This window comes from Choloepus didactylus, chromosome 6 (assembly GCF_015220235.1).
Source record: "Choloepus didactylus isolate mChoDid1 chromosome 6, mChoDid1.pri, whole genome shotgun sequence".
Classification (NCBI taxonomy): domain Eukaryota; kingdom Metazoa; phylum Chordata; class Mammalia; order Pilosa; family Megalonychidae; genus Choloepus; species Choloepus didactylus.
Window position 1 is genome coordinate 109214179 of NC_051312.1, and position 25093 is coordinate 109239271.

General features: G+C 39.6%; 1 long non-coding RNA gene across 3 annotated transcripts in view; it reads right to left on the reverse strand.

Moving 5' to 3' along the window:
- LOC119538261 overlaps nt 1-25093 on the reverse strand; it is a 130699-nt gene continuing 105606 nt past the window's right edge. The window contains exons 4-5 of one of the 3 annotated variants that reach the window (XR_005217531.1): nt 4486-4639; nt 1-2134 (exon numbers count right to left, since the gene is read on the reverse strand). This is a non-coding gene — a long non-coding RNA (uncharacterized LOC119538261). Of the gene's footprint in view, nt 2135-4485; nt 4640-11931; nt 11971-25093 lie in introns of all 3 variants that reach the window. The other 2 variants (XR_005217532.1, XR_005217533.1) reach the window with 2 other exon arrangements.

The window sequence follows — 25093 nt, forward strand, 5'->3', positions numbered from 1 at the left end:
AAAATTTAAGAAAGGGACCAAATTTTAAATTGCGAGGTCCGTGAAGACATTTCTGGAAGTGGTGTTAATACAAGAGCTGACAGATAAATGGGTGTTAGCCCAGGGTGGAGACCCAAGGGCTTTGGTCATCCTCACCCAAGGTTTCTATCTCTCTTGGATGATGACCAGAACAAGGGGTGCAACTTCCTAGCACCTCATTGCTTTCTTCCCTCAAGTTCTGACTCAGGGCAGGGACTCCCCAGTCTCTTCCACAGAAACTTCCTTGACCACTCAATCCACACTCTGCTCTCTGACCTCCTGGCTTCCTTAAGCTGCAGCATGTAGGTTAGAATCCCAGGTAAGTATTTTACCTGGTTCCTGCATGTGTGCAGCGTCTTCACCCAAGCTGAAAGCTCCAGGAGAGAAGACGGCTCTGTATTATTCTTTTATAATCCTCACAGTGTCTAGAAGACAACTCGATTCATAGTCACTGCTCAGTAAGCACCTGTTCAATAGGATTGAATTTCACCTCAATATTTAGTAGCATGTCAAACATTAGGTGTAAAATAAGAGCCAAAATGGACACAGTATATATGTTTCAGGAGCACAAAGATTAAAAGAAAATACCATCAAGAAATAGGGGCAGACACACTTCCTGAAACTTCAAGGAATCTGCCTTGCATGGCTTTGTTGAGTCTGTAATCCACAGTTTCCGAATACTAAGACTCCTCAACCGTAAGGTACAACACTGATTTAACAACAGTTTATTTTTCTTGGGGGGAGGTGGAAGGGTGATGCTGCTTTCAATATATACACATACTGAGAGTCATATCCTGTTTTCAGAAACATTAAAATGTTCCCCCAAAAGTGTGTCTTCTAATTAAGAAAACTCAGTACTTATAACATAACCACTTTTCATGGGGCTTAAAGTAAACTTTGTTTTCACTTTTTTCTGCTTCATATCCACACCACTTTCTCTCAATGATAGCACCACAAATTCCTTTTGGGAAATTATTCTTCCTCATTAGATACAGTCACCAAAGTGTCCAGCTTTCCCATAGTGAAGGGATGGGCATCTGACCCCAGCTAGGCCACTCGGACATGTGAACAATACACAGGGGGTCGAATGTCTGGCCACAGATGGAGCTTACTCATTCCAGAAGTAGTGTGCAGATGGATCATCCAGCAATTCTGCTATGAAGACCCTATAAAACTGCCTGGTTCCAGATTCAGTGTCTGCTATTTACAACCACAGTATGCCAAAGGGACAATGTCCTTGACGCTAGAACTGGAGTTCTTAAACCTGGGGCGGGGGGGGGGGGGTGGTGTCCATGGACTTGGAAAAGGTTCATGGATGGTCATTAGGAATCCACAAACATGATACAGTTTTATATCTATATAGATACGTGCATTTCTTCTGGTGTCCTAGTCTATAGACAACTTTTGTCAGATTCTCAAAGGGAGGGGTTCAGGGCTTAAAATGGGTTACAAAACATTGATCCTAGAGGAGAGTTGTTAACCAGGGTCCGTGAAGGAACTTGCATAAGGAAAAAATTATATCTTTATTTTCACTAGCTTCTGTTTATATTCCCTTCAATTACAAATGTAGACAACAAACCACAGCATTATTAACAGTACCTGTGACTTGCAGCAAAGGAAATCAGATATTCTCGTATCACATTATAGTGCTACAGATTTCTCAAAACATAATTTACACCTATCACTACTTCAAAATTACAGTGGTTTTTAAACCCACAGCTATATCTTGTTATTCAACATGTTAATAAAGAAGCATACTTAATACTTAATCACCAATTTCTTTACTATATTATAACTGCATGGCAACACAATTGGTTTCCTTTGTAATCCTGTATGCTTTACGTTATTCAAAACTTCATTCTGAGAAGAGGTCCAAGAGCTTCACCAGACTGCCAAAGAGTCCTTGGAACCAATAAGTTCGTAGCCCCAGGTTTAGGAACATCTTTGTAGGACTAAGTTCCCTCAGCTTACCTATATAGGTTCAAAACTAGGTTACATCAGGTAGTTCTCCTTTCAACAACTTGCCTGGTCCTTCCTGGCATTTTCACTCCCAGCTTGCAACGTCTGAATTCTTCTAAGCAGCAGGCATTGTTTGTGGTCCAGAGAAACACATAAGCTTGTATGAGTCATAGGAAAGAAACAAAAACAAAATTAAAAAAAGAGATTCAGAATAGGTAAATCCATAGAGACAGAAAGCAGATTCGTGGTTGCTGATGTCTGGGGGAGGGGAGGTGAATGGGGAGTGACTACTTACTGGTTTCTCTCAGTGGCATAGAGAAAACATTTGGGCACTAGATAGAGCTGACATTGTGAATGTATTACAAGCCACTTAATTGTACACTTCAAAATGGTTACTTTTATGTTAGGTGGATTTTACCTCAACAAAAATAAAATTAAAATATGTGGTGGGGGAGCTTAAATATGATCTGTCAGAAAAGAAATTCAGAGTGTTTCCAAAGAACAATAATCACATCATATGGGAAGAATCATTTGAGAAGAGTCTTAAGGATGAATGTAATGTTAGCAGTAAATATGTAGTTGAAGGTTTTTCCAAGTGGAGAAAACAGCAGGAACAAAGAGACCCAGGAGAGCACACCTGAGCTCAGGAAAGAGTGAGTTTTACCATTTGGCTGGAAGGCAGGTACAAGAAAAGAGTTAAGTCAGAAATATAGTGGACTCACAACATGACAGGCCTTGATTGCAAGGAAAGAAGTTTAGTCTTAAGCAAGGAAAGAAGTTTAGTCTTAATCAGAAGATAAAGGGGAGCTGTATCATTTGTGGTTTCTTAGTTACAAACAATACTGCAGGTAGTTTAAAGTGAAAATAAATTGACTAAGATGTATTGGGTAATTTACAGGAAACCCAGGAAGGCAGAGAGGAAAACACAGAGGCTGAGCAGCTAAACCACAGCGTGGGCCAGTTCCGTGAAGGCCTAGAGTTTCCACTGCTGGGTGCTGGACGTTAGAACCTCATCTCTATCTCTCCAGTAAATGGACACCCCACCCCCCATGCTGGAAGGCTCCCACAGCGATGTCTGTTGGCAGAGCCCGGGTCACGGGCCAGTACTCCAGATGCAAGGGAGGCTAGGACAGCAAGTTTCTGGCATCTGCCTTGGGAAGGCAGAACTCCTAATGTGCAAATTTCCTTAAAATGTAAAAAGTCTTTCAGAAGATGCTGAATAGCCATGAAGCATAGGATATGTCACTACAGTTGCTGGTAAAGTTTTTCCACAAGGAGAGTAAAAACTACCATAGCACATGTTGGGAAGATCAATTAGGGGTGGAATGGATAAAGTCCACGTGTCTTCTAGAAATATAGAAACAACTGGAGAAGGGCAAGGAAGACCAGAATGAGTAGTCTTCATTCAATTTTTGCAAAGGATCGATTGTTTCTTTGGACACACTTTAACAGGCGTAAGGAGTCACAAGAGCGGAATAGGGAAGTCAGGAGTAGCACAGGAGAGTAACAAAGTGTCTTTGGAGGAAAGTACTGAAGTTGAGAGGGGAGGAGGACACTGACAGCATTTGACACAGGTCAGTCTGACCAGCTCCCTGAAGTCAGACAAGTCACTACAATGACAGGCCAACTGAGAATTCAGACAGATGTTTGCTATCAGGTGGAACCACAATAGAGATGAAGGAGCAGTGGTCCAAGAGCTACTCAGACAGGAAGTGAGAATAAGTGACGTCCATCCAGCCTTTGTGGGAAGAGAAGACAAGTAGAGGGGGTGGGTTTACAGCATAAAACAGTCCCTGGGGCAGAGGGATTGCGGAACTGAGCAGTTTCTCCACAGGGAGATCTAATTAAGAGGTAGGAACTCAGTCTCAGGAAGAAGGTAGAAGCACATCCTGGTGTATGAGAAGAAACAAGGTCTTCAAAGATAGATGCAGCAGGTTTTTGTTTTTGTGTTTTCAATTGTGTTAAAATACACATAACATAAAATTTACCATTTTAAAGTGCACAATTCAACGGTATTAATTGCATTCCTGACGTACAACTATCACCACTATCTAGTTCCAGAATTTTTTGTTTTATCACCCCAAAAGAAAATCCCTTACCCATTAAGTAATCACTCCTCATGCCCCCTTCCCTGAGCCCCTGGAAACCACTAATCTGCTTTCTCTTTCTATGGATTAGCATATCTTGACATTTCATAAAAAAGGAATCATTACAGTATGTGGTGCTTTGTGACTGGCTTCTTTCACCCAGCATAATGGTTTCAAGGTTCATCCATGTCGTAGCATGAATCAGAACTTCATTCTTTTTTATGGCTGAATACTATTCCATTGTATGGATATATCATATTTTGTTCATCCGTTCATCAGCCACCACCAACGAATTTTGAATCCTGGTTTGCCCCATTCACAAAGCAGGTGACTTGGTCAAATCATTTAATGTCTCTGGGCCTCTCTTTCATCACATGCGAAACTCTAATGAGGATGAGATAAAGTATGTAAAGAACCTGACCTAGAGAAGACAATCAACAAACAGTGGTTCCCTTCCTGGAATTGGGAGCCACATAAGAGGAGGACCAGAAGCAGAGTTAACTTGTGTCGGATCAGGGCTCCTTAAATTCCCCCTCAGATCAGAACTGGACCCAGAGTCAGGGCAGAACGCACACCTGCAGGTAGAAGACAAGAGGTCTTAGTTCTGAGGGAAGGAATTTGGACCCTTCCTTGCCATCCCGCCTCTCTCTAGCATACCTGCTTGAGGAAGTGGGGAGTCTAAATCAGGGCCCCCAAAAGCAGGGCCATGGCCAATAAATATTGTGAGGAAATATCTCATGTTTAAATTCTTAGAAATACCACATATTTTGCAAATGTTTGAAAGATAAGGCGTAAACTGCTGTCATACCCTATCTTAAAATAAGGTTTATTTACAACTTCTCCATAGCATAAATTATTCCATGGCATGTATTCATGTTATACAAAACTCGTGAATCTATCATTCCCTAAATCACAGTAATTTCAGAAATTCACACTGACATTCCTTTTTTTTTTTTTACTGTTCTGTAACTGTAAATGTCCATCTCCTAGGTATCATAAAAGGCAGACTGAAAAGTGAGTTTAAGTGCACTGAGTCTTCCTTACCAGTGGCACCCAGACAGAATGGCTTACTCCAGGTTCAGAGGTGACCAATTCAATGGCCAACCCAAGAGCACTGGCCTGGGGGTCATGAAGCCTTGGATGCATACTCCAGTAGGATCATGGACATATCCCTGAACTGCTATGAGCCTCAGTTTCCTCATCTGTGCAATACATCCATTCCCTGAGGCCCACTGTGAGATGATTAAGACCTACACCCTACCCTCAGAATCCTACAGTACAGCAAACTTAACACTTACTATATGCCAGGGATTATGCCTGCACTTTATATGTATTGGCTGATAAAATTCTTACAACAACCCTATGAGTTAGATAGTATTATATAGATAATATTATCTTCATTCTGCAGGTGAGGAAACTAAAGCACAGAGTGGTTCAGTGACATACCAAAAATACTCACCTAGTCAATAGAAAACCCAGGCAGTATGGCTTTAGGGTTCACAACATTAATCATCACATAATTGTGCCTTGATACATCTTTATATAATAGAACTTGAGGCAACTGGCATATAAGAGCATATAGCAGAGCAATTAATTTCAAACTGTGATGGTTAAGTTCATGTGTCAATTTGGCTGGGTTCTGATGTCCAGTAGTTTGATCAAGCAAGCACTGGCGTGACTGTTACTGTGAGGGTATTTCATGGATTTAAATTATTAGTGAGTTGATTGCATCTATGGCTGATTACACCTACAATCAACAAAGGAGATTGCCTTCAGCAACAAGAGAAGTCTCATCCAATCAGCAGAGGGCCTTAAAGGGAGAACTGAAGAGTCAGACTTGCTAATTCCCATGGCCACAGGAACCAATTCCTGTTATTTATATTTATATATATATATATATATATATATATATATATATATCCTGTCATTTCTGTTTCTGTTTCTCTGGAGAACCCTGACTAATACATACCCAAATAAAGTTAAGGAAAGTTAAGGAAGGCATAAGATGTGACCATGTATCTCAGCCAAGAAAAATGAGCAGGAATTCACTCAGCAGGGAAGAAAGAGAAAAACAGAGGGCTAAGGGACCAGTGAGAGCAAACCCCTGGAGGTGGGACAGTGCAGAGCATGGCCAGGGACTGTGAAGAAGCTCCATGTGTAAAGAACAAGGACATACAGGTAAAAACAAAGAATAAGAGAACAGGCTTGCTTGAAAGCCTGTTCTAGTTCTTAATCATATGGCTAATCTAAAAATTATGTCTATGATTCTTCATTGAAGGATGTACAATCCTTGTCTCTACACTAACAATGATGTTGAGATTTAAGGAAGCATTTGTCTCTCTGTCTCACCGCCTAAAAGTTTTTCTTTAACCAGTCTATATAATGTGTTGTATTTGTCAATGTGCATATTCTAAACACCTGATATTTAGTGAACAAACATGTTGAGCATTAACTTAGTGTAGAGCATCCCCTCCATTCTTACACACCACCTTGGCAGAGGGAGGCCTCATGCTTCCCTGCAGTCTCTGCTTTTTCCAATTCATGTCCTGTCTTCTGTGTGGCATTAATCTAATCATTCTGGTTTCTTAAGTTCTCCCCCACTCCCTGCCTTTGCTTTCAGCAAAGTCTGTCATCTTTAGCATGGAATCCACATTTCTCATTCAGTTGCATTCTAACCTATAGCCTCATCTCCCACCACTCCTCATTCCACCATTGTCATCCCATCTACTCCAAGCTCTACTAGCCCACACTGAACTACTTCCCATCCAGGTAATACTCACCTGCTTCCTGAATTGTCAGCCTTTCTGAAAGCCCTGGGCAGAGCTAGTCACTCCTTCCTCCCACAGCTCTCTGCTCTTAACAGTACAGAATTTATTTAGTACTTACATTATCATACAGTTATTTCTAAAACACTTAGGTAGGTTTCCCCAAGGTTCCATTGGGCTTCATTTTCTTGTGACCACTCAGCCCACAAATGCATGCACATCTAGTGAACAGATGAAAACCAGGCTTGCTAATTTATAAACATTGCCAGTTATGTAATCACTATTTATAACAAATATATGGGTGTGTTTTTCTAACATTTGTTTACTAAATATTCCTCAAAGATACACTCATTGATTCACTAGACACACTAGCACTGATGACAGAGTGTTACAGAAGACAGGGCGAGCAAGCTGCCATCACAGAGCTTACAAAACATACTAGGTAGGTACAAGACAAAGACGAGAAGAGAAATAAACAAGACCAAGAAGCTCTGATAAGTCCTCATCAGCAGAAACTCATCAGCGAGAAAGGATATCAACATTAAAGGGAGCCACTTTAGATCAAGTGGTCAAGGAAGTCCTCTCCAAAGAGGTGAACCTCTGAGCAGACACCTAATGGACGAGTAACAGCCAACCATGAGGAGAACTGGGGCAACAGCATCCCAGGCCAAGGGATCAACAGGTTCAAAGACCCAGGTGAAAAGGCTTTGTGAGTATGTAGAACAGGAGTGAGGGAAGTGTGGCTGTAGTACAAATTAGAAAGGGAGAGACATAGGATTGTAAAAAAGATTAAATGAGGGAGAAGAAATAGAAGGCCTCAACCAACTAATCACAAGCAAAGAGAGCCAATCAGTCATCAAAAAGCTTCCCACAAATAAATGCCCAGGGCCAGATGGCTTCACGGGGGAATTCTACCAAACTTTCCCAAAAGAACTGACACCAATCTTACTTAAACTCTTTCAAAACATCGAAGAAAATGGAACACTACCTAACTCATTTTATGAAGGTAATATCAATCTAATACCAAAATCACGTAAAGATGCTACAAGAAAGGAAAACTACAGGCCTATCTCCCTCATGAATACAGATGTAAAAATTTTCAACAAAATACTTGCAAATTGAATCCAAAGACACATTAAAAAAATCATACATCATGACCAATGGGGGTTCATCCAGGCATGCAAGGATGGTTCAACATAAGAAAATCAATCAATATAATACAACACATTAATAAATCAAAAGGGAAAAATCAAACGATCTCTTAATAGATGCTTAAAAACCATTTGACAAAACCCAGCATCCTTTTTTTTTTGATAAAAACACTTCAAAAGGCAGGAATTGAAGAAAACTTCCTCAATATGATAAAGGGCATATATGAAAAACCCACAGCCAGCAAAGTACTCAATGGTGAGAGACTGAAAGCCTTCCCTCTAGGATCAGGAATGAGACAAGGATGCCCGTGTCACCACTGTTATTCAACATTGTGCTAGAAGTGCTAACCAGAGTAATCCAGCAAGACAAAGAAATAAAAGGCATCCAAATTGGAAAGGAAGAAGTAAAACTGTCATTATTTGCCGATGATATGATCTTATATCTGGAAAACCTTGAAAAATTGACGACACAGCTCCTTAAGCTAAGAAACAAATTTAGCAAAGTAGCAGAATACAAGATCAATGCACATAAGTCAGTAATGTTCCTATACACTAGAAATGACCTAACTGAAGAGACACTCAAGAAAAAGTTACCATTCTCAATAGCAACTAAAAAAATCAAGTACCTAGAAATAAACTTAACCAAGGATGTAAAAGACCTATATATATTGAAAACGACATAACTTTACTAAAAGAAATAGAAGGGACCTAAGAAGATGGAAAAATATTCCTTGTTCATGGATAGGAAGGCTAAATGTCACCAAGATTTCAATTCTACCCAACTCATCTACAGATTCAATGCAATTCCTATCAAAATTCTAACAACCTACTTTGCAGACTTGGAAAAGCTAGCTATCAAATTTATTTGGAAGGGGAAGATGCCTCAAACTGTTAAAAACATTCTTAAACAAACAAACAAACAAAAAAAAACCAAAAAACGAAGAGTGAGGATATACACTCCTTGACTTTGAAGCTTATTATAAAGCCACAGTAGCCAAAACAGCATGGTACTGGCACAAAGATAGACATATTGATCAATGGAATTGACAATTCGGAGATAGACCCCCAGATCTACGGTCAACTGATCTTTGATAAGGCCCCCCAAACCAGTGAACTGGGGCATAACAGTCTATTCAACAAATGGGGCTGGGAGAGCTGGATATCCATATCCAAAAGAATGAAAGAGGACCCCTACCTCACATCGTACCCAAAAATTAACTCAAAGTGGATCAAAGACCTCAATATAAGAGACAGTACCATAAAACTCCTAGAAGATAATGTAGGGAAACATCTACAAAACCTTGTATTAGGAGGTCACTTCCTAGACCTTATACCCAAAGCACAAGCAACAAAAGAAAAAATAGATAAATGGGAACTTCTCAAACTTAACAGCTTCTGTACCTCCAAGGAATTTGTCAAAAAGGTGAAGCAGCAGCCAACTCAATGGGAAAAAATATTTGGAAACCATATATCTGACAAAAGACTGATATCTTGCATATATAAAGAAATCCTACAACTCAATGACAATAGTACAGACAGCCCAATTATAAAATGGGAAAAGATATGAAAAGACAATTCTCTGAAGAGGAAATACAAATGGCCAAAATACACATGAGAAAAATGTTCAGTTTCACTAGCTATTAGGGAGATGCAAATTAAGGCCACAATGAGCTATCATCTTATACCAATTATATTGGCTTCCATTAAACAAACAGGAAACTACAAATGCTGGAGAGGATGTGGAGAAATTGGAACTCTTATTCATTGTTGGTGGGACTGTATAATGATACAGCCACTCTGAAAGACATTCTGGTGGTTCCATAGAAAACTAGATATATAGTTACCCTTAGGTCAGCAATCGCACTTCTCAGTACATACCTGGAAGATCTGAAAGCAGTGACGCAAACAGATATCTGCACGCCAACGTTCATAGCAGCAATATTCACAATTGTCAAGAGATGGAAACAACCCAAATGTCCTTCAACAGATGAGTGGATAAACAAAATGTGGAATATACACACAATGGAATACTATGTGGCAGTAAGAAGGAACGATGTTGTGAAACATATGACAACATGGATGAACCTTGAAGACGTAATGCTGAGCGAAATAAGCCAGGTACAAAAAGAGACATATTGCTTGTTACCACTAATGTGAACACTGTGAAAAATTAAAATAAATGGTTTATATTGTAGAATGTAGGGGACCTAGTCATAGATAGCAAATATGAAGGGGGAACAATAATCTAATAAGAACAGATAAGTTATGGAGGGTAAATTTAATGTTCTGGGAATGCTCAGGAACAACTATGGTTTCTTAATTTCTGGGGGTATGGTAGGAACAAGTTCGCAGAAATGTAGTTATTTTAGGTTATTTGTTTTTCTTATTCCTTTGTTGGGTTATAGTCTTTATTTTCTTAGGGTAGGGTAGGAACATGTTGGAAGCAATGTAGTTATTTTAGGTTGTTTTTTCTTATTCTTTTGTTTTTGTTTTGTTTGAAATGTTTTTTTTTATTGTTTGTTTTTTTAATTTTTTGATAACATTAAAAAAAACAATGAGTGTGAAAAAAAGTAAATGAACAATGGGGGGAGGAGGGGAATGGACTGTCTGGATGTTCTTCTTTATCCTAATTTTTATTTTATGTTTTGGGGTAATAAAAATGTTCAGAGATTGATTGTGGTGATCAGTGCACAACTATGAACAACTGATTGTACACTTTGAAGGACTGTATGTTATGTGAATATATCTCAATAAAATTGCATTAAAAAAAGAATAATCTTTGGAGAATATTTATGATCAGAAAGGGGATTGTTAAAAAATTATAAAAAATTGGTAACATGCAAAAGGATGACTATATGTCCTTTAAATGTTATAATAAAATATTATTTAATTCTCAAGGGGATGTACATTTGATTTATTATTACTGCTGGTTAGGACCCAACTCTCTGAGTTACATGTTGACTTGTGGACTTTTCCCCACTGAGATGTAAATGATTTCTGTCTAATAGAGGAGATAACCCTAAAGCTTACAGTTTTATTTCCCTTGTAGGACATTAACTAGTTTTGTCTCGAAATAACTTCATTCCTTCCAATAAACTGCTACCATACCAAAAGAAAATTATATCAGGATATTTGTTTTTCCCATTGCTTTGCTTTGTTTCGTTTGGAAATATTTTTTATTTGATAAATAAAGTAACTTTAAAATGAAAAAAAAGATTAAATGAGAGAAAACATGTGAAGTGCTTAGTAAATGCTCAATAAACGCTATTTATCTATCAATCATCACTAACATCATATGAGCTTGGAGATACCCATACAGGAGGTAGATCATGCAGGTCACTGAAGCCCATGGTAAGAAATTTGGATTTTAATCTAAAAACAAGTGTAAGTCATTGATAGGTTTTTAGCAAGTAAGTGACAAGATCTAATTTACTGTTTTAAAAAGATCCCCCTGGCTGCTCTGTTAGGATAATCTGGACAGGAACTTAACATAAAAAAACATTAAATTAAAACATTTATACAGCTATCTCTTATTTTGATCTTAATGTGGTTCATAAAAGTGAAATTATGTGTTTTTTTAATCTACTATATAATTTTGACAGAAAATGCTTGTATCTTCTGATACCCACGTTTAATGATGGACAAATTTATGTTGCTCTCCAGAATCCCACCATAGGACTAATTTAAGTATTTTATCTAGAAAAGCACTCTTGTTAATCACAAGAAACAATAAAATATATAGATAGATAAATAAAATATATTATTAGTCTTTAAATAACTGTTAAGATCTACTAGAATGACAAATGTCATTCCAGGTTGTCCTGGTTATTTTGTAATAACTCATCGAATTCCCTGGATATTACCCTCAAAGTACTATTAGCTCCCAAAGAGGAGGCCCAGTGATTTATTGTCAATGTTTCCAAAAAGCATGAATGAGTACTATGGAAATACCTGGTAACAAATGGTCCTTTCCCTCAAGGAGCTTGCAATCTAGTTGGGAAGGAAACAGAGATACAAACACTTAAATAATAGTTATTTTCAGAGAGATGATGAAAACGCAGACCTTGGAGTTAACCTGAGCTCTAAGTTCACTCTGTGTGCCCTTTGGTAAGTTACTTCACCTCTCCATGCTTTCGTTTCTCTGCTGCTAAGGGTGGTTGTGGGAAGTAGATAATCCACATAAATTGCTTAGAACAGATCCTGGAACACAGAAAATCCTATCAATTTGAACCCCAAAGAAGGCATGAGTTTTGTGTTGAGTAGCATTGGCGATGAGGCTAAAGCACTGGCTATTGTGTTTGTTCAGGTTAATAAGAAGCGGGAGTAACATTTGGAGGTTTAACCTCAACGCAGCAGAGAGGTCTCCCAACTTCAAAAGACCAACTCATGTTGGCAGCCCCTGCCGCAACACAAGGACCTTGGCTGAGGGTCCCTGCTGCAGAGTGTCAGCTTGGAAATGTCCCAGGGCATGACTGTGAATCATCTCCAAGAAGCCAGTTACTCTGCTTTTGGCCAAAGGATGTTTGGGTTGCCAGTACTGCCAATTTCAGCTGGGCAACTGGCCACGTGTTGGCAGCAAAGTTCTGGGAAGTGTGACCTCTTGTTTCACTGTATCTGCACAGACTCTTCTTGGGGACTGACTCTTGACCCCAGTTGATTTAGTGGCAAGCAGGCCACCCTGCCCACCTGTCTTCTCACCCCAACTCCAGCTGGAATATAGTGCCCTCCCAGCACTTTCCCCTTGCTGTTCAGGCAATACCATGGATTTAAAATGCTGAAAACAAGACTCAGAGACAGTCATCCTTCACCATCACCCCCTCATCACACCCCTTCTAACCATCAGTGTTAAAGGTATGCCACTCTTCACAAAACCCAACTAGAGAAAGCCAGCAGAAAATAAAGGGGATGTGTCAAGGTGCTCAGCCCTTGACACATCAAATCCTTCTTCTGTACTTAAAATGTCATCTGGCACACTTCTAGAGCATGGCATTTTTACACAAAATGGATATGAGTATGAGACTATCGCCCCATTTTCTAATGCCTTGCTTTTCTTTGCTACCCCAAATCTAATTCAATGACCCAATCTATTGCTCTTCCTCTCTACTGTTTTTTACTTCTTCTTTCTCTTAATATAGTATATTCATTTAAATGGGAAATTATTATATTATAGCCTTTATTTTAGGGAGGCAGAATATCATGGTTCTTAAAGCCCAGATAGTGGAATCTGGTTTCCTGGGTTAGAATCCAGCCTTACTACATGCTAACTGAGTGTACTGAAGCAAGCTACATAACCTCATCTTAACTATAAAATGGGATAAAATCAAATTTTATGAAATATAACTGAGATAATACATATGAAATACTCAGAGGGCACCTGACATATAGGAAGCCCTCAGTGAATGTCAGAAAATCTCTGGTCAGTTACTCGTATCATTACCTTTCTCTCTTATTTTTTTAAAGCACTTACAGGCATTTAGTTCATTCATTTATCATATACTTTAAAGGGAAAATTAAATATTTTAATTTATTATGATGACAAAAATAATATTAAATAGCAGCAGTTAATATTTTATTTGTTGTTTTTTTGTGTACCGAGCTCTACGCTTAGCTACTTACACACAATTTTTCACTCAATCCTCATAGTTAAAGGCTTCCAAAGGCTGGACATAGACTAGTGTTGGTGCAAAACTACAGTTTGCACCATTCTAAATTAAGGCAATGGAAAGCATTTTTCCTTAAAGATATTATATTTAAAAGAATGTATTCATCCTACTTTTTTGGTGTTGAACTATCCTTTTTGGTAATGGTAGACAGTAATTTCTTTTTTGGAACATTCTTACTGGGGAAAATACAATGCTGGCAACTAGACTTTGCGTATTTTTGGACCATTAACTCGAAAAGTCTAAAATCTGTTCCTGACTACAACTCTGAGGGTTGGATATTATTATTCACATTTTGCAGATGAGGAACCAAGGCTCAGAGAGGTTACCTAACTCGCCTATGATCACGTGACCAGTAAGAGGCAGAGCCCAGGTGCAAACCCAGCATCTAGCTCGTAAATCCTTGGTAATTACATTTATTGGGAACTTACTGCATGCATGACACACGTCTCATTTCATTCTCACTGCTTCCCTGTGAGAGAGGTGTGATTACCCATCTTGCAGAATAATGGCCTGAGGGAGAGCATTTGCCAAAATCCCACAGTAGGAAAACAAGAGAACAGGATTGGAGCATAGAGCTCTCTGATCCCAATGCCTGTTCTCTTTGCACCTAGCACGTGCCAGACAACAGATAAGGAAGAAATGTGCTCCTGACCTCAAGAGACTCACAGTCTTGGCAAAGAGACACTCAGGCAATTCCTTCTGGTGCCATGCTAAGCACTGTACTGATTTGTGTCTAAGGTGCTTTGAGAGTACCAAGAAGGCAGGCATTAATTCTAAGGCCTTTGCCAACATTTCTGACAACATGGTAATATCTTCCTACATTGCTGTTTTTTAAAGAATCTCATATGAAACTTAGGGTTTAATATGACTACGTTTTTATGAACACTTACCAGGAAAATCTTTTCCATTAATAGCATTTTTCTTGTATTATAATACAATGCCCTGATTAGTTGATTTGGTGAGGATTTTCTGGGGTCTTTTAGGCTAATATGTTTAAGCTTGAGAAAGATTTTTAATAACAAAAAAGTCATAAGACACTATAAATCCTACAGCTTCTATTGGATTCTAAAGTGACAAACATTTTTCCTTGTGCCTTTAACTGTACCAGTTTAGAACATTGGCAAAAGACTAGAAAGAACTTTATTCTGTTCCCTTCCCTCAGCCCCAGCTCCATATTCAGATTTTTATTTGATAGTTTGTAAATAATAAAATAGGGGGGAATATAAATGCTACAGCAGATGAAGGTTAAATTACATCAGCAGGAGAAAAAAAAAAAAGCATAAAGGCCAAATTTCACCTTAAGGCCCAAAACAGGTGACAAATAAAATATCTTGAGGCCAAATCCTCTCTCCAAATTACACTGCAGAGGCTGAGTCAGACACGCTGGAGCACAGGGAACTCCCACTGACGTCAGCACACATTTGGAGAATAGGCTATTAAAGTTGCAGTTAGGCAGGCGGCCTTTATGGCAAAGTCGTGCCCTTGGACTTTGCCTTGAAGCTTTAATGTATTACTGTGTTTTGAAAGTATGGGGAGAAAGCTGGGCATCAGGAATTGCCAAGTTCTGATCTTTGGGGACTGATATGTTTCCTGGCCTACTAGGGTACATGTTTCTGCAATCTATAGTGTCCTCGAACAGGGTTCAATCAAAGTAAATGTTTCTCTGACCTGACCCAAGATTTAGAGGCTGGGCTTACATCATCCTATAGATCTATATATTTTTACTCTATTTCCTAAGGAGCCCATTCATTCTTTAACAAATATTTATTGAGGACTTGCTATGAACAAGGTACAGGTACCTGGGAAAGTAAACGCAGACATGTTCCAAGCCTGCATGAAGTTTAGAATCTAGTTCAGAGCCAGACATGAATCAATCAGATCAATCACACTAGGGAATGTGTAACACCAAATAGAGATAAATAGATTCAGAAGGGAAATAAGATTCTTTAAGAGTGAATAAAGAAGGAACCTGACCTAGAGTGAGGAGTCAGGAGTTAGGAGAGTGAGCTAGTGATTTCCAGGCAAAGGCTGGGAGACAGGGGAGCCTGAAAGAAGGTGGCCTGGCTGGAGAGCAGGGGGAGCCCAGTGAGAGGTGAGCTGGAGAACTGGGCAGGGCCAGACCAAGCAGGGCTTTGTTAAGGATCTGATTGTTATCCTGAGAATAACAGAAACCTTTGAAGTATTCTAAGGGGTGATGTGATCAGACAGGGCTTTTGGAAAGATGATCTAACATCTCTGTAGAGAACACAAGTGGATGGGAGAGGTTGTCAGTATGTAGGAAGACCAATTTGGAAACCACTGTGGTGGTCCAGCCAAGACATGACAGTAGCTTGGCCTGGAATGGTGGCAATGAAAATGGAGAGAATAAAAGAGATATTAAAGTTAAATGTGTCAAGACTGAAAATGGATTGGATATGAGCCTGAGGTGGTAAGGTTGGTGCCAGAGGCATCTAGCTTTTGGAACGAGGTGGATACTGATGTCATTTAGTGAGACACAGGCCCTATGAGAGGACATGGTGAAGGGGAAGGTAATGATTCAGTCTTGGCCACAGGAGGTTTTCAGTGTCAAAGAAATACCCTAGACAAGATGACTCTCTGAGCCTGGAACTCAGAGAGGCTAGAGCTGGAGACACAAGCTTGGAACCATCACTCGGTAATGAAAGTTTAAGATATGAATGCGATCCTCCAGGCCAGGAGAGAATACATCATTAAAAGAGAAGAGAGCTTTCATGTGTCTTTAGGAATTCCACGACATGGCTTGGTGGAGGAAGATGTGCCTAAAGAAGAAAAAATTGCCAGAAGAGGAGGATTTGCTGGGATAAAATTCTCTCTGTCTTCAATGGGCCCTATCCAAGGTCTTTTATTCCTAATTTTGTATTGTTTTAAAGTTATCCTCTGCATTATTTTCCTAGGGCTGCCTTAACAAATTACCATAACTTGGTGGCTTAAAACAGCAGAAATTTATTCTCTCACAGTTCTGGAGGCTAGAAGTCCAAAATTAAGATGTCGGCAGGGTCATGCTCTCTCCTGTGGTTCTTGAGAAGAATCCTTCCTTGCCTCTCCCTAGCTTCTGGTGGCAGCTGGCAATCCTTGGTATTCCATGGCCTGAGTTGCATAAATCCAGTCTCTGAAAATTCTTCAGGCTCCACACAATGTGGTTGCACCCCTGGCATCCTTCAAGGTAGGAGGAAACTTAGGAAAACTTAGGCAACACACAAAACCAACAAAAGATGTTTCACATAGGAATGACTGCTGAGCAATCATTTTCAATGATGCTGAGAATGAAGACCTGACAGGGATTAAACATTGCCAGACAAGTAAGAGGGAAGGAAGTAAGGGGAGTTTAGGTTTCCTCCGAGTTTCCAGATTGTGGATCAGGGTGAGTGGAGGTGCTGAGGGAGGATTCAGGAAGAGGGCAGGATTGGCCAGACTGCTCTCAGGGCCATACAGAGCTCCCATCCGATCACTGAAACCAACCTTCAAGATCCCACTGGGCCTCAACTTCTTTTCCTCAAGTGAAACGAGTCTGGTTACTTTCCTCTGAACAAACTCCACTGTATTAGTTAGGGTTCTCTAGGGAAACAGAACCAGCAGGAGATATCTGTAAATAAGAGATTTTATAAAAGTATCTCATGCAACTGTGGGGATGCATGAGTCCAAATTCCATAGGGCAGGCAGCAAACTGGAAACTTCAGTGAAGGTGTTTGATGAACTCCCCAGGAGATGCTGGCTAGCCGAAGAAGAAATGACAGCTCTCTCTCTTGTCCCTTAGAAGTCTTCAACTTATTGGATTAAATCCAACTGATTGAATTTTCTCATTGTGGAAGACATACCCTTTATTGATGTAATCAGTCACAGGTGCAGTCAATTGACTGCTGATTTAATAAACCAGCATTCTGGTTTGTTAACCAGCCACAAATGTCCTTGCAGTAACAGTTAGGCTAGTGCTTGCTTGGCCAGACACCTGGGCACCATCACCTAGCCAAGTTGACACATGAACCTAACCATCACATCCACCTTCAGAAATGTAAGGCTCCCTTCCAGGTGAGGTCCAAGTGGGCCAGAGGAACATATTCCATCACCAAACTTTCTCAAGCTAGAGAATCAACCTCTCTGGTTCTGTGCTGCAGCTTCCTTTGACAGCCTTGCATACTGCCAACAAAATTGCTCCATTTTCTGTTCACGTTCTGCTGCTAAACCACATCTCCCCTAACCCATATTTGTACCAATAGATCTTTTTTTTCTAACCCAAAAGAAGCATTTGTCCTTGTTAAATTTCAAATTGGTATATTTCGTCTATCGCTACAGCTTGTTAAAGTTGTTTTCCAACTCTGATTCTCAATGTTTTGTCTCTTCAGAGATATCAGTACTGTTCTGCAGTATGAGCTCCTTCAAGGAGTCAAGAAGGCAGGATAATGATGGAATGCGTGTATTGTGGCAGGCAAATTATGAGACTCATAAGCACATTATACAACATCTTCTCACCTACACACAGCTGGAACACACCTCATTGAAGATTCATGCATTCTTTAACTCACTCATTTAAATTAGAGTTATATATATCAACATGGATAATCCTAAAAATACAATGTTGAGTCAAAACAAAAAACAGATTGCAGAATGACATGTGTAGTATTAAATCATTTGTATAAAATTTTAAAATATGCAAAACAATACCATGAATTTTTTATGAATTCCTACATACATGGTATGAAAATACACAAATGAATGATAAACATCAGATTTAGGAGAGTGATTGCCTTGAAAGGGAGGAAAGGGAATGGCTTTGGGAAGGGGTACCCAGGAGGCTTCACTTGTATCTATAAATATTTGATTTATTTTTTTAAAATGTCTGAAGCAAATAGAGTAAAATGCTGAGATTTGACAAGAATGGGCACCTGGAAGTTTATTTTATTATTCTCTACATTTTCAAAATGCTTAAAATATTTCATAATTTTGTTAAAGTTCACAATCTAGTGGGGGAATAATAAGCGATAAAAGAAAGGCATTGACAAAAGATGATGGGAGTATATGACAGGAAATAAGCAATTCTAACACGAGAATTTATGTTGCTAACTTCACCTAAGTAGAAATATGGCCAAATTATGTGTCTGATTCCTTTAATTCAATAAAAATTTATTTAGCCCATAATGTCAGTTGCTAGAGGCACAGGTATAACCATGACAGAATCTATAACATCAAATCATACACAGTCTGGAAAAAGAAACAGATAACAGACACAATGAAGTAATAACCAACCAACACTATATTAGGTTTAGGTAAATGGTTCTGAGACACCTGAGTAAGTGAATAAAAGCTTCACCGAGGAGGAGATGTCTGAACTAGACCATAAGAAATAAATAGGAAGAAAAAGAGGAAAAGGCAAAACAGATACAGCCAGCATAAGGGGATGGAATTCTGAACAGAAGTAGTGAGTTCAAAGGACTGAAGATGAGCCTTGAAAGGGACCAGTTTATGGATGGCTATTTGGTGTTAAATGCATGCATCTTCCCAATAAGAAGGAAGGAAGGAAGGAAGGGAGGGAGGGAGGGAGGAAGGGCCAGCAGGCAGGCATCTATACGTCAATCTATGAACAAAATGCAGCCAGTGGAACTAGTTTATCAAGGGAGCAACAAGCAATGATTAGAAGTGGTGAGAAAGAAGGGATTGGGGAACGAAAGGAGGTTCTCACAATGGTGCAGGGGAGAAATAAGAAGGATCTGAACTAAAACTGGGCAATAGGGAATGTGAGTGGGAGACTTGTAGACTTGTTGGAGAGAAACGTTTGAAATTGAGTCAGGAGAATTAAACAATTCTAGTTCTAGTTTGCTAATGCTGCTGGAATGCAAAACACCAGAGATGGATTGGCTTTTATAAAAGGGGGTTTATTTGGTTACACAGTTACAGTCTTAAGGCCATAAAGTGTCCAAGGTAACACATCAGCAATCGGGTACCTTCACTAGAGGATGGCCAGTGGTGTCCAGAAAACCTCTGTTAGCTGGGAAGGCACATGGCTGGCATCTGCTCCAAAATTCTGGTTTCAAAATGGCTTTCTCCCAGGATGTTCCTCTCTAGGCTGCAGTTCCTCAAAAATGTCACTCTTATTTGTTCTTGGGGCCTTTATCCTCTCTCAGCTTCTCCAGAGCAAGAGTCTGCTTTCAACAGCCGTCTTCAAACTGTCTCTCATCTGCAGCTCCTGTGCTTTCTTCAAAGTGTCCCTCTTGGCTGTAGCTCCTCTTCAAAATGTCACTCACAGCTGCACTGAGTTCCCTCTGCCCATCAGCTCATTTATATGGCTCCACTGATCAGGTCCATCCTGAATGGGTGGGGCCATGCCTCGATGGAAATACCTCATCAGAGTTATCACCTACAGTTGGGTGGGGCGCATTTCCATGCAAATCCAATCAGCACCAAAACATCTGCCCCACAAGACTGAATCAAAGAATATGGCTTTTTCTGGGGGACATAATACATTCAAACTGGCACAGGGGGTGAAGGAGAGGGGTAAGTTGAGTGCATTTTTAAATTCTATTTGACTGGTTAATCACCCTTATACGAGTATATTTTAATGTACAGTAAAAATGCATCCATTTTAAGCATACAGGTTTATAAGTTTTGACAAATGTATCTGCCTATGTTACTACAATCAAGGTAAAGAATATTTCCATCACCCAAAAGTTCTCTTATGCCCTCTATAGTCAATAAACAACCTCCCTGCCCCTGCCACAACCCAGATAACCATTGATATGCTTTCTGTTCACTATAAATTAGCTTTGTACTTTATAGGATTTCATATACATAGAATTATACAGTATGTACTCTTTTTTGTCTGACTTCTTTCACTCAGCATAATATTTTTGAGATTCATCCAGGTGGTTGAATATATCAGTAGTTTGTGCCTTTGTATGGCTAAGTACTATTCCACTGTACAAATATAACATGTTTTAATTATTCACTCACCTGTCATGGATGTTTGAGCTGGATTCAGTTTGGGGCTATAATAAATAAGGCTGTATTAAATACTTGTATACAAGTCTCTGTGTGGATACGTTTTGATATCTCAAGGGGGAAATAGCTAGAAGTGGAATTGCTAGAGCATATGGTAAGTATGTATTTAACTTTACAAGAAACTGCCAAACAGTTCTCCAAAATGGTTGTACCATTCTTACTCCCACCAGCAATATATGAGAATTCCAATTGCTCCATATATTTGTCTACAATTGTATTGTCATTTTTTTAAATTTTAGTCATTCTTGTGGATGTGTAGTGGTATTTCATTGTGGTTTTAATTTTCATTTCTCTAATGACTATTTACATTGAGCTTCTTTTCATATGTTTCTCATTTGTATATATTCTTTTCTAAACTGTTCAGTTTTTTAAGTTGCAAGAATTCCTTACATATCTTGGAGGACTGGAAAGATACAAAAAGATTTCACTGAGGTAGGGAGCAATGGAGAAAGAACATTTAAAAGGGATAGACAGGGAAGCAGGAATGTTGAGCTCAGTTTTGAACACATTATGCTTTAAACACATACAGAACATTTAGACAAAGATGCAGAAAGAAAGCTGGAAATAGTGCTATGGAGCCCAAGGTACAGAGATTCATCAATGTGTTGAGTTTTAAGAAGCAGAGGCCCATCTATAGGGTCAAATGCCACAAAAAGGTCAAGTAAAATAAAGACTGAAAAAATAAATGGCCAGATTTCAGCAGTGGTTTTTAAACTGTGGGTGACAACCTGTTAGAAATGAATTGAGTGGAGCCTGACCAGCATTTTTTAAAAATGGAATGGAATAGAAAAGTGCTTTGCAGGTATGAAGGTTAAGTGCACTCTTGTGAAACTTTTTTTCCTGTTATGTATGTACCTTATGTACTACATCACAGGGTAAAATGTATCTTTTACTTGGATTACGGTAAAAGAAAATCTTGAAAGAAGAAAGGAGGCCACAGATGTCCTCCCAAGCGTTATCTCAGTATAGGGTAGTGGCTAAGATATGGACTCAGTCAGATCTGGGTTCAAGCCCCGGCCTCCTCTTCTTTAGATGTATGATCTTGAATTCATTATGGGAACTCTCTAATTCTCACTTTCCTTAATGATAGATTGGGAATAATGATAATATTAACCTCAAAATGCTTTTGACAGGGCCACCTCGTGCACACTGAAACCGTCCCTTTTCCCTGAGCAAAGGGGCTCAAGAAGTGGCGTTTGGACTGGATTTAAGCTCCTGGGCCCTCAGCTGATTGCCTGGGGTAAGACCAACCTGCCCAAGAGTCTGCTTTGTAAGAATTAAAAAGTGTTATGTTTGTAAACCACTCTGCATACTGCCTGGAATATGGCAAGCTGTCTGTAACTGCTGGCTGTTGTCATTACTGGCTGTTGCTAGTGTTAGGGTAAGAGCTATATCCTATTAGATTAAGGAAGTGGAGATAGAGGACATGGAAACAACCCAAATGTCCAACATCTGATGAATGGATAAACAAAATGTAGTATAGCCAGAGCAGAATATTATTCAGCCATAAAAAGGAAAGAAGTACTGATACATGGCTACAACATGGATGAACTTTGAATATATTACGTGGAATGAAAGAAGCCAACCCCCAAAACCTACATATTGTAAAATTCATTTATATGAATATCCAGAATAGGCAAATTCTATAGACAGACATCATATTAGTGGTTGTCAGGGGATATGGGGAGGGGAGAATGGGGAGTGACCACTAAACAGCTACAAGATTTCCTTTTGGGGGGATGCAAATATTCCAGAAATAGATAGTGGTGGTGGTCACACAACACTGTGAATGCACTAACTGCCACTGAATTATACACTTAAAATTGGTTTATTGTGATAAATTTCGTTATATGTATTTTACCACAATTAAAAACCAAAGCAAAAAAAAAAAAAAAAAAAAAAACAGCCATAATCATCTCAAGGATGCTTCATAACCCTTTCACTGTTGCCCCTCAAGCTTTATAAAAAAAAAAAAAAAAAAAAAAAGTTTGGTTAGAAGAACATTGAGCACAAAGAGAAAGATTAGCTCAAGGAGATGACAGAGCTAAGGGATAGTTTTCCTGAGAATGGGGAGAGATGAACACACTTGGGGAAGAAAGGAGCCAAGAGAAGGGAAAGTAACTGAGAAAGAGAGATCATTTCTCCTGTGCAGAAAACTTGTCACTCTCCCCCACTGTGATAAATTTCTGCATAGCTCTGAAGGCTTCATAAGGACAGTAAGACCTGCTGCTTGGTCTCTGGTGCCAACCTGGGACCCATGATCTCTCTTTAGAAGGAACCTGTAAGGAGGGGCAAGATGGCAGCATAGAGAGGAGTGGTATTTAGTCAGTCCCCTGGAGCAACTAACAAACAACCAGGAACAACCAGTAAATAATCTGGAATAACTTCTAGGGGACAACTGTGACTGTCCACACATTGTACACCAACCTGGATTTGGTGGAATGGCTGAGGTCGCAGCAGAAAACCTGTAAGTAAAAACTGCAGAACCATGCCAGGAGCCTTGTTCCCCCATGGCAGGCTGAGATGCATAAACCTCACTGTGGGAGAAAGTAGCAGTCCCTGTCGGGAGCAAGCGAATATAGTTCAGCTCAGCTCAGCTGGGGTCTTAACTAACAAATGTGGACTGCTGAATACAAGGTACAAACACAGACAAACTCCCAATAAGCAGAGAGAGTCTTTTAGTGACAACTGACCTTAATGAGCCAGAAAACTCTTGTGTCCCGGGAAAGGGAGCCCAGATGACCAGGTGTTCTCTCTGATTGATGGGCAAAACTGGGGGCTGTGGACTGGCTCTGAAAGGGGGCTTTCTTTCCCTTTTTCTCTCTCTAAACTGAGTGGCCCAGGGGAGAGAGCCTTGCCAATTTTCAGTTTACAGCACTCTGACCTAGACAGGGGTGGAGATAACAGAGTCAGAGAGACAAAGAAGCAATTCAAATGCAGAAGATAACTCCCTTGGGGTGTATCTTACCTAAGAGGAAGGAGGCTGGGCCCACCTCTACTCCTGCCTTCCCTTCAGAACTTAGACCCCAGAGCCTGGGGGAAAATAGCCAAAACAGAAACTAAAGTAGCCACACCTCCTTACACCAGTCAGGAGCTACAGGCTGACAGGCACCACCTGCTGGGCAGGTTAGAAAAAGCATAGCAGCTAGAGACCCCACAGGAAACTATGTCAATTTCTAAGACTCACCCTCAGGGAGACTTGAAACTGAATATAACCCCATTCTGAGATCTGAGCCTGTTCTGGTCTGGGAAAATCTGATTGGGATAACCAGGGAAACCAGATGCCTAGACAACAGGAAACTATAAACTACACTAGGAAAAACAAAGATATGGCCCACTCAAAGGAATAAACTTACACCTTAATTGAGATATTGTTTCACTTTAATGAAACAATCAATTAAAGATTTTCAAAGAAATATGCTAAATCAAATCAAAAACCAAATCAATGTGTTCATGGAAGATATGGCAAAAGAGTTGAAGGATATAAAGAAAACACTGGGTAAACATATAGGTAGAAATTGAAAGTTTGAAGAAACAACTGGCAGAATCTATGGAAATGAAAGGCACAGCACAAGAGATGAAAGACACAATGGAAACATACAACAGCAGATCTCAAGAGGCAGAAGAAAACACTCAGGAACTGGAGAACAAGGCACCTGAAACCCTACACACAAAAGAACAGACAGAGAAAAGAATGGAAAAATATGGGCAACGTCTCCGGGAACTTAAAGACAAAACCAAAAGCAAGAATTTACATGTCATTGGTGTCCCAAGAGAAGGGAAAAGGGGCAGAAGCAATAATAGAGGAAACAGTCAATGAAAATTTCCCATCTCTTATGAAAGACACAAAATTACGGATCCAAGAAGCACAGCATTCCCCAAACAGAATAGATTTGAATAGGCCTACGCCAAGACACTTAATAATCAGCTTATCAAACATCAAAGATAAAGAGAGAATCCTGAAAGCAGCAAGAGAAAAGCCATCCATCACATACAAAAGAAGCCTGATAAGACTGTTTGCAGATTTCTCAGTAGAAACCATGCAGGCAAGAAGGAAGTGGGGTGATATATTTAAGATACTGAAAGAGAAAAACCACCAACCAAGAATCCTATATCCGGCAAAACTATCCTTCAGATATGAGGGAAAGCCTAAAATATTCTCTGACAAACAGACAATGACAGAGTTTGTGAACAAGATACCTGCTCTACAGGAAACACTAAAGGAAGCACTGCAGACAGAAAGGAAAAGACAGGACTGAGAGGTTTGGAAAACAATTTTGGGAGATGGTAGCACATCAATGTAAGTACACTGAACAAAGATGACTGTGAATATGGTTGAAAGAGAAAGGCTGGCACCATGTGGGAAACCAGAAAAAAGATGAACAAAAAAGACTGGGACTGTTTAACTCAGGGAAACCTGGGGTGCTCAACGATTGTAATAA